Here is an 11,209-nt window from a genome sequence, read left to right on the forward strand (position 1 = left end):
GATAATTAATGAAACAGTGAAAAGTTATAAAGTTATAGTGAATGCAAATGTGCTTATTTGAGAGTCATTGAAGCTGTTATGCAAAATCAGAGAAATAAACTCAATTTTTAAATTTATGAATAACTTTGCTGTTGTCCGTATGCAGGAGCATATGCCCAATACTAGGGAGGATTAAAGCTAAGGAGGTTGGAGATACCTGATTGGAAGTGCTCAAAAATGTTGGCTGAGTGGAAAGAAGAAAGGAAGGGAGGGATGGATGAAGGGAGAGAGTGAAGGATGGAGGAAAGAAGAAAGGAAGAAGGGAAGGGAGGGGTAGAGAAAGAGAGGAAGGGAAAGACAAAGAAAAGGAAGACATTAACTTAATTCTACTCTCACTTTATTCCCCTTTCTCAGAAGATCCATCTGTCTATCATTGCTTCAGTAAAGGTATCTGGCCAAACATCAACCAGAGATTCCATGCAAGGCTTTCTGACTGTGGTTTTCCGAAAGATTTATCAATTCAAAGAATTTACAGGAAGTGAAAAAGTCGGAGATAGTGATTCATAGTATAGAGAGAGTATCAGAGAAGGAAGAGGAATGACGTGTGCCCTCATCTCCAAAACAGAATGGGGATGGGGAGAGAGAGAAGAGTGAGGCCTGAAAAGCCAAGAATACAGGGAATTTGGAGTCTGCATCCAAGCAGCACCCACCAGAAGGTAATGAGATCTTAGAAAAGAACGGCTGCAGAACAAGTTCAGGCAGGCTTGAATACACACCCATGCCCCAAACAGAGCCGGGACTTCTCAAAGGAAATCAGAGGGGCTAAAGCAACAGACACACTGGCCTTCTCAGAAGGTATCTCTGTGCCCCAGTAATGAGGACCAGATCCTCCATTCCTACTACTACGAAGGACACCAAAGATCGTAACACAATCTCAGGAATGGGAGGATGAGCCTTGGCAAGCTTTTGTTTTAACCCACCCCACAAAACGGGAGTCAGTCAAAATTCAAGTTGAGTTATAGAAAAATAAAGTGATTTTTTTTTTCTTTAGTGCTTGTGTCTGTGGACTGAGACCTGCTACTCCATCATTCGAGGTCAACCTCAGCATAGTTCCAATTGTTCTTTTTAACCCCATGCTGCCTTGCAGAGTGGCTAAAAGCACAAGCTTTGTAGCCAGTCAGAACGAAGTCTGCCCTGCCACTACTTATGGTTGGGAATGAGAAAATAACTTAACCTACCTGATTCTGTTTCCTCATTCATTAGGGAGAAATTGTAACATCTCCCTTATAGGGTTGCTATGAGAATTGAGATCATGTACCTAGGAGTACTCATCATAATGCCTGACATGGTAAGAATCAAAAAAGCTACCAAAGCTTAATCAAGAAGAAACAGATAACTGGAATAGTCCAATAGCTTTAAAAAATTGAACTTGTAGATAAAAACTTGCACACAAAGAAAACTGCATGTCCAGATGGCTTCACTGTAGAATTCTACCAGACATAAAGGAAGAAATAATAACAGTTCTATTTACAGTATTTTAATTTACAATAATTTATACAAATTATTCCAGAAAATTGAAAAGGAAGGGATATTTCCACGCTTATTCTATGAGGCCAGCTTTACCCCAATAAATAAGGCAAAGAAAGTTTAAAAGAAAACCTTATAATCATAACAATTCTCAGCCCACTAAGAATTAAAGGGAACTTCCTTAAATTGATGAAGAGCATCTACAAAAAAAAATCTATATCTAAAATTATAGTAATGGTGAAAAACTCTAGGCTTTCTCCCTGAGATAACATACAAGACCTGGGTGTCCAATTCTACCACTTCTATTCAGCACTGTGCTGGAGGTTCTTGCCAGTACAATAAAATAAGAAAAAGAAATTTTAAAAATCTAGATTGAAAAGAAAGAAGTAACACTGTCTTTATTCAGAGACAACATGATAGCCTACATAGAAAATGTGAAGGACTCTACAAAAAAGCTAATAGAACTAATAATTGAGTTTAGCAAGCTTGCAGGATATAAGATCAATATACAAAAATCAACTATATTCCTATGCACTAGCAACAAACAATCCAAAATTGAAATTTAAAAGGCAATACAATTTGCAGCACCATCAAAAAATGTGAAATGCATAGATTTAAATTTGACAAAAGATGTGATGCCTATACAATGAAAACTACAAAACGCTTCTGAGATTAGAGAAAGTAATTAAAGATAAATTAAAGAAAGTCTAAATAAACGGATAGATACACCATGTTCATGGGTCAGAAGATTCAATACTGTTAAAAATGTCAATTCTCCCCAAACTGATCTATAGTTTCAATGCAATCCCAAACCCAGCAGACTAGCAGACTTATTTAGACACTGACAAGATGATTCAAAAATTTATACAGAAATACATATAGAATATGGTAACACAACTTTGAAAAGAACAAAGTTTGAGGTTTTATACTACCTGAGTTCTAGATTTTTTATAAAGCTAAAGTATCCCAGACACTGTGGTATTGGTGTCAAAATAGAGAAATAGATCAATGGAGCAAAACCGAGTCCAAAAAGAGAGTCATATATACATATATATGTGTGGGTGTATGTGTATACACACATATATATAACTGATTTTTGACAGCAGTTCAAAGTCAGTGAAAAAGGACAATCTTTTCAACAAATGGTGATGGAACAATGGATATTTATATGTAAAACAATAAATTTTGATCCATACCTCACACTCTACATAACAACTAACTCAATATTGATCATAGAATAAAATGTAAAGCCTAAAACAATAAAACTTCTAGAAGAAAAAAATAAGAGAAAAATCTTGTGACCCTAAGATAGGCAAAGGTTATTTAGATATAATACCAAAAGCATAGTTTTATATGAGAACAAACTGATAAATTGAACTTCATCAAAATGTAAAACTTCTGGCATTCAATAGAGAATGAAACAAGCCACAGACTAGGAGAAAATCTTTGCAAAGCAAGTATTTTATAAAGACATGTATCCAGACTATGTAAAGAACTCTCAAAACTTAACACTAAGAAAACAAAACAACCCAATCAAAAATGGGCAAAAGATATGAATGGACACTTTGGTGAAGCGGCAAATAAGTACATAAAAAGATGTTCAACATCATTAGTCCTAAGGGAAATGAAAATTAACACCCTAGAAAACGTCTCTATAAATGTATTAGAGTAGCCAAAACTTCAAGAGACAGACCATACCAAGTGTTGGCAAGGATGTGGAAGAACTAGAACTCCTTTTTTTTACGCGCAGGCTCAGTGGCCATGGCTCACGGGCCCAGCCGCTCCGCGGCATGTGGGATCTTCCTGGACCGAGGCACGAACCCGCGTCCCCTGCATTGGCAGGTGGACTCTCAACCACTGCGCCACCAGGGAAGCCCAGAACTAGAACTCTTATACACTGCTGTTGGGAAGGTAAAATGATACAATCACTCTGGAAAACAATTTGGTAGTGCCTTAGAAAGTTAAATGTACAGGTACTATATGATCTAGCCCAAGATAAATGAAAGCATATTTGTATACAGAAACTTATACATGACTGTTTCTACCAGCTTTATCTGTAATAGCCAAAAATCCATCCACATAATGGAATACTACTCATTAAGAAAAGGGAACGAAGTATTGACACATTGCTACACGGATGAATTTTAAAATAACTATGCTGGGTGAAAGAAAACAAACATCAAATAGCACATACTGTATTACTCCATTTTCTAAAATACTAGAAAGCACGAACTATAGTGAGAAAAAACAGTGGTTGCCTGGGCTTGAGGCTGAGAAGGGCAGGGTGATGGCAAATGATTCTGAGGAAACATTTCTGAGTGATGAATGTGTTTACTATTATGAATATGGTGATGTTTTCACAGGCATATAAATGTGTCAAAACTTATCAAATTGTGTAATTTAAATATGTACTGTGTATTATATATCAAATGTAACTCAGTAAAGCTGCATTTAAAAAAGTTAAACACATACCTATTATATGATCTAGCCATTCTTTTCCTAAGTCTTGATCCAAATATGTACACAAAGACTTGTTCATGAATGTTCATAGAGGCTTTATTTGTAACAGTCAACAACTGGAAAAAGCCCAAACGTCCATCAACAGATGAATGAACGGATAAACAAATTGTGGTACACTCATACAAGGAATGTTGCTCAGTGATAAATAGAATGAACAATTGATACATGCTACAACGTGATTGAAGCTCCAAGTAAGTATGCTAAGTGAAAGAACTCAGACAAAAGAGATTCATTTATATAAAATTCCAGAATATGCAAACTCTTCTACAGTGAGAGAAGGCAGATCATTGGTTGCCTGGGGGACCGGAGTGGGGCGTGGTGGGGTGGAGTGGAGTGGGAGGGATGGATTACCAAGCAGCAGTTGGACACTTGGGAGCGTGATGGATACGTTTATCCTCTAGACTGCAATGATGGCTTTGTGAGTATATACATGTCAACGTGTATCAAATTGTATAATTTTATTATGTGTAGTTTACTATGTGTCGACAAAACCTCAGTATTGAAAAATGGGTATGAAATAGTAAAAGCAGCAGGGTAATTAGAGAAATCAAGGGACGAGGATTCTGAGGATCTGGGTACAAGAAAGTGTTGCCAGAAGAAAAAAGAAAGGACAAAAGTATTGGCTCAGCTAAATGGCTGTGTACCCATCAATAGGTACTCTATCACTTCTGGGCCCCCATTCCTGATTGTGTGATGTGAAAATGGTTAGATTTGATGCTCTTTAACATTTGGTCCACTTATAACAGGCTGTGCTGCCATTTTTGATCATTGACATCAGGGTTCTTCAAAATAGACTTTCAAGAGACGGCAGTGAGCTTCCTTAAGAAGCTTCAAAATCCTTATCAACTAAAGAGATAGGCATGCTTCACACGCCACACTTCCAGTCCCCTGGGAAGGGACCACACCCTCCCCAAACCGTGCAGGATCTCAGAACAAGTGCCCTAGGCAGTCAAATGTTTTCAATGGAAACCTGATTTACTCTTATCTTGGTAGCTCCTACAGGTCTGCAATTCTGCTGACACAGACCCAGAAATAACTTTCTGCTGTTCTAATGAGAACACAACCTGGAAAATCTAAATTGGAGAGATAATTACCCTCTCTGACCTGGTTTTTCCAAAGGTGGTGGGTAGAGTGTGAGCAATATTAGCCTATATCCTCCTCCTGGTAGTTATGAAAATTTAAACTCCTGTGTGGTTGTGTACGGTTACATTATAACTTATTAGTACTCAGGGTGAGCTCTCTTGGCTTGTTTTTTCTGATAAGAGCTGGGATAAATCATGACCCTTGGCTTGTCTTACTGATTTCCTGTTAGAGGTTGTGGACTTTATTGTTAGCCTAATGTGTCTCTGCTAAGTGCTTTGGGAAACATGTTCCAATGTCCAAACACAGTCCCACCCCCCAACCAAGTTCATGAGAAAAAACATTCATGAGATAAAACACCCAATCTAGTGCTACTGTGAAAGTCAAAATATTCTGAGGCTTGTGATTGAACAGAGGAGAGAGCTAGAGTCAGATACTGATCCCTCTCATTTGCTTCTGCATAGTAGAAATTTCCTAAAGGTGCATAATCTTGATGTAACTCTAGGGTACCTGGCTCAATGCCAGGCACTAATGGGGGAGTCAAGTGGCCTGAGTTCTAGTCCCAGATTTACCACCAACTTACACTATGTCATTGGTCAAACCATGTAAGGCGTCTGGGTGGTCAGTCTCCTCTTCTATAAAATGAGATCAGGTGCTCCCCACTCCATTGCCTTGAGGAACCAGGTGAATAACCCCAATGAGTGAAGGTCCCAAGTAGGGCTCTACAGGATAGGACAGCGTACCGTCTACCTGAGTGCATTCAAGTTCCATTAAAACTGAAAAAATAAAACATGTGCAAAACAAATTTGGCTGTGGCCTGCAGTTTTCAAACTCTGGCTCCAACTCTGAGTCAACGATCACTAAGGTCCACTCCAGCTCTGAAAACACAAGACTGCCCAAGCCAAAGTACACTGGACAAGGTACATGTGGTAGCATAGATCAAGTGTGACATCCAGTGGCTTATTTGGCTAATGACACTTAGAGACTTTAATAGCCTGGGGAATTCTGACCTCTTAGGCACTTAATCTTGCTGAAAAAGATTTCAACTGAAGAAAGGGAACTGGAACTAACAAGTATTCTCCCCTGGGTTGTAGGCACTGTGAGAGGAACTTTCCCCATTTATCCTACCCACACTCCACAGTGACACCAGTATTATTATCCACCAAAATGAGAAACAGAAGGAGGCATAGAGATGAACTAACTTGTCCAAGCAACTTGCCAAGCTTGCAAGTAAGAAACTGTAAATACAGTCTGACTCCTGAATCCACGCTGCATACATCATTCTGGGACTGTAGAGAACATGTTTCCAAATTTCTATTTTTAATGTGGAAGTTAGCCTGGGGAAGGTTAAGTGATGCCAAAAAGTTAACTAGCAACTAGGGAAAGGGCTGAGGCTGAAACCCCAGTCTTGCAGAGGATCCACCAATTAATTTTTCCATTATAAATTGCCCATAACAGAAACATCTTTTACCTCCACCAGGGCCTCTGAAATACAAAGACCCTTTGCTTTACTTCAGAGAAAAGCCCCCACTCTGACCACTGGAAGATTAGAAATGAACTTACAGACTGCTTCATACCAAGAGTTGGCAGCAGAAAGGAGAGAAAAGAACACTAATAATAATTTTTTAAAACTTGAATGTGTAGGTAGTACCATGAATACAGGGGCAAAAAGTCTTGACACATTTTAAGCTCCCAAGGTCTCAATCTATACAAACTGGCATAATAATTGATGTCCATAATGATGACTCTGAGTCATTAAAGCAATTAAATTATTCTTAGAGTCTTATGTTTAATCGAGTAAGAAAATATGTAATCTAATTTAGAAAGATTTAACCTCCAAAATAATGAGAGTGAACATTTTCTCTGCAGTTAAATAGCTTATCTTGAAGACTGGCTTTGGTTTGCCACATTCTAAACCCTTGAGAGCAGTCTATAGGAGTAGTTAGATGACATCTCCTGTCTGGCCAGAAATTCTTCTACCATTAGTCTTTGGTTTAGGCTACAAATATGGGGGCATCATTCCCAGATAAGAACTATTTTTAATACCCTTTGCCTGTTTTGCCCTGATAAAATCTAGTCTCTTTCAGTTCAGTCTGAGCAGAGTCACATTCAAGAAGGAGCTCATAAGGAATTTCATTCTTTATATTTCCCAAGTGACTTTGAAGGGCATTCAAATATGAAGTCTACAGTAATCTTGGAGGTATCACCTATCCTCTCTATTTACTTTTCTCACACACTGCATCTTCTCTGGGACGTACGTCTTCAAAATCCCCAGGAAAAGTTTTCTCTGCTTCTTTACCAGCCATGCCTTGTCTTCTGCCTGGAATTTCTCCCCCATATTCACATCCCTTCTAGTCTTCTTTACCATTTTAGTCATGCCCACTTGTCACAAATTAACTCCCACTTTAGGGTTTGACTCAAATACAATAAAATCTCCCCTTCAAAGAACTCCCTGTGCCCCTCACTGAGAATGAATTCCTTCTTCTACTGCATCACAACTGCAATTTTAGTTCATACTCGTTCATTCTCTCAACTATGCCTGACATTTCAATCGTTCTTCCCATGCTCTATCAGAGTTCCTTGAGTAAAGGGACTATATATCTTGCTCTGTTTTGCACGTAGTAATCAAACAAGAAATACTGATGAAGTTTTGAATACTTGTAAGTTGCTGAATTAAACTAAGCATTGCAGAGAAACTCAGAGAAATCTCCAGTAAGTGTTTTACTTGCTACAGTTTTCATTGAAGACCTCTGTAAAATGAGTTTGTCTGCTTTGCTGACTTACGGCATCATTGAACTCCTAACAAATAATGCTCTTTGAGGATTTCTGGGTCCTCATTCATTCAACAAACATTACTGAGTACCCACCATGTGCCAGATGGTTCTAAGTGCTAAAGATTCCATGGTAAACAAAAATTCTCTCTCTCTCTTTCTCTCTCCTCTTTCTCTTGATAATTACACAAGCTTAGAATGTATAAAGTTGGGCTTGAAGCTTATAAACTAATATTTATAACATATACCAGCTTTTCTTCTATGAAATGCAGATGAAAGGATGTGGTTAAAGGAGATTTCTGGAAAGCTAGATTTCAGTTAGCCACGATTTTGCCACATTTGTTATCAAATGTAGGGGAACTAGCATTTCTGGAGCATCTCCTTTACTGAGATTATTTGCTAAATTGTTTTAAATTATTTCATTTATATATTACAACCACTCTATGAGATACTCGCTATTTCCATTTTGCAGATAATTAAGCTGATCTTAGTTGAAGTTAAGAAAACAGTTCAAGTATGGAGTTTCCTTAAAAAACTAAAAATAGAACAACCATATTACCCAGCAATCCCACTACTGGGCATATACCCAGAGAAAACCATAATTCAAAAAGAGTCATGTACCACAGGGTTCATTGCAGCTCTATTTACAATAGCCAGGACATGGAAGCAACCTAAGTGTCCATCGACAGATGAATGGATAAAGAAGATGTGGCACATATATACAATGGAATATTACTCAGCCATAAAAAGAAACAAAATTGAGTTATTTGTAGTGAGGTGGATGGACACAGAGTCTCTTATACAGAGTGAAGCAAGTCAGAAAGAGAAAAACAAATACCGTATGCTAACACATATATATGGAATCTAAAAAAAAAAAGTGGTTCTGAAGAACCTAGGGGCAGGACAGGAATAAAGATGCAGACCTACTAGAGAATGGACTTGAGGACACAGGGAGGGGGAAGGGTAAGCTGGGACGAAGTGAGAGAGTGGCATGGACATATATACACTACCAAATGTAAAATAGATAGCTAGTGGGAAACAGCCGCGGAGCACGGGGAGATCAGCTCGGTGCTCTGTGACCACCTAGAGGGGTGGGATAGGGAGGGTGGGAGGGAGGCAAGAAGGAAGAGATATGGGAACATATGTATATGTATGTATATGTATGTATATGTATAACTGATTCACCTTGTTATAGAGCAGAAACTAACACACCATTGTAAAGCAATTATACTCCAATAAAGATGTTAAAAAATAAATAAATAAAAAATAAAACAAAAACAACAAAAAAAATAAAGGCTGTCATTTTTTCAAAATTTAAAAAAAAAAAAGTTAAACAAGGAGGCCATTGCCCTGAGGCGGCTCTAATGCTGTGGAGGTCTATGTAAGCAAACCAAAATCTAAGCCCGTAAATGCCCAGATTTGAAGTAGAAAACTACAGAAAACTAATCACAAGCAGCCCATTAAGCTGAAGCTGTAGCCAATCAGGTAATTTGCTTTGGCACGTTTTCTATATGAGTCTTTCTCCTGGTTCCTGTGTGGGCAGAGAGCCCACTTCCAGTCTGGTGCTGCCCAATTCCAATTGATTTCTGCTCAAATAAACTCTTAACATTTTTAATATGCTTCAATTTTAAAACTGCTTCAAGCAATTTTTAATATGCTTCAATATGCTTTTCACGCCTCTAACTTAAATCAAGAAAAACCTGGCCATCTAGAAGAATAAAAATAACCCCATGTGAATCCGGTAGTTTTGCTCAGGGTCCTGTCCTTATGTGTTCCTCTCTGCTAAGAAATGTCTACCTGGGGACTTCCCTGGCGGTCCAGGGGTTAGGACTCCGCGCTTCCACTGCCGAGGGCACGGCTTCAATCCTTGGTCAGGGAACTAGGATCCCACAAGCCACATGGCTTGGCCAAAAACAGAAGAAAAAAAAAAGAAAACAACTCTGTCTAGAATTTCCTTTGATGGGAAGAAATGCCCCACCCAGGCCCCTTTAACTTGTTTAATTGGAGAACTGCACTGTGTTGGGCCAGTTAGGAAAAGTCAAAAGCCTATTTCTAGCACAAAACTCAGTGCTTTCCAGGGATTTTATTATTAATCAATTGGGGTATAAATTTCACAAGTGCTACTCCATTCTGGCTTTGGATATAAGACTGCTCTTATTCATTTCCTATTAATTCTAACCAGGGATTCCTTACTCCATCTCTGCAAAAGTGATAGCAGGTTGACTGGTTAATAATTTAGAGCTCAAACAGTGCTCAAGGAAGCACTATAGATATCACCAACAAACATGGGAAGCACGTATTACTTGTATTGCTAAATCACATTACACACATGTATACATACGACCCTAAACTCTTATCAGAGCCACTTTGCATACTCTTTGTAAGCTACAGCATCCCCAGCACTGTTCCCAAGATAACTATTTGCAAAGGGGCTTTGGAAGAAATACATTAAGAGGAATGTGCTGTTGCTATGAAGTCTTCTGAGATGCTTGAACTGCAGTCCGGCAGAATCTCCTGACATTCTCTAAATGTGATTTTGGATTTGTCCCTGCTGCCATCTTTTCCTTGAAGTCGCCTGGGAAACTTCTCACTATATCCTTTTGTCTTTGTTCATGGCTGTTCCTTTAATTGTGCTTTTCACATTAAATTCTGAGTAGGTCCCTTATCTATCTTCCCCGGGAGACTAGAGTTTTTGAGTGTTTCAATCATCATCTTACTAATATTTTATCCTTATTTGCCTGACGACTAACTAGGCTCTCAATAAACATTTGAGGAATGAAAAAGAATACATGTGAATTGGGGCTTCCCTGGTGGCGCAGTGGTTGAGAGTCCGCCTGCCGATGCAGGGGACATGGGTTCGTGCCCCGGTCCGGGAAGATCCCACATGCCGCAGAGTGGCTGGGCCCGTGAGCCTGTGCGCCCAGAGCCTGTGCTCTGCAACGGGACAGGCCACAACAGTGAGAGGCCCGCATACCGAAAAAAAAAAAAAAAAACATGTGAATTAATTTGGCTTTGCGTAGTATCAGGAGACAGGAATAGCTTTAAATTTCAAACTCCTAGAAAGAACTACTTGAGATGTTGATGTGCACGAATGAGTCTTTTCTCTACCTCATGAAGACCACAGAAGGAAAGAATCTAGGAAAGAACTAGAAAGTGACCCTGTGTGGTAGCCACACAGTTCAAGTTTATGAGGATTTCAGAGAACTCACTCCTGAGCTGCATGAATCCCAAATTAGCACTACAAGAGTCAGCAAGGTCATATGCCATGCCTAGGAGACTCTCAGTAAATACTTGTAAAATAACTAGAGAGGACTAGAGTGGACACCCTATGA

This window comes from Orcinus orca, chromosome 14 (genome assembly GCF_937001465.1).
Source record: "Orcinus orca chromosome 14, mOrcOrc1.1, whole genome shotgun sequence".
In the NCBI taxonomy this organism is placed as follows: Eukaryota; Metazoa; Chordata; class Mammalia; order Artiodactyla; family Delphinidae; genus Orcinus; species Orcinus orca.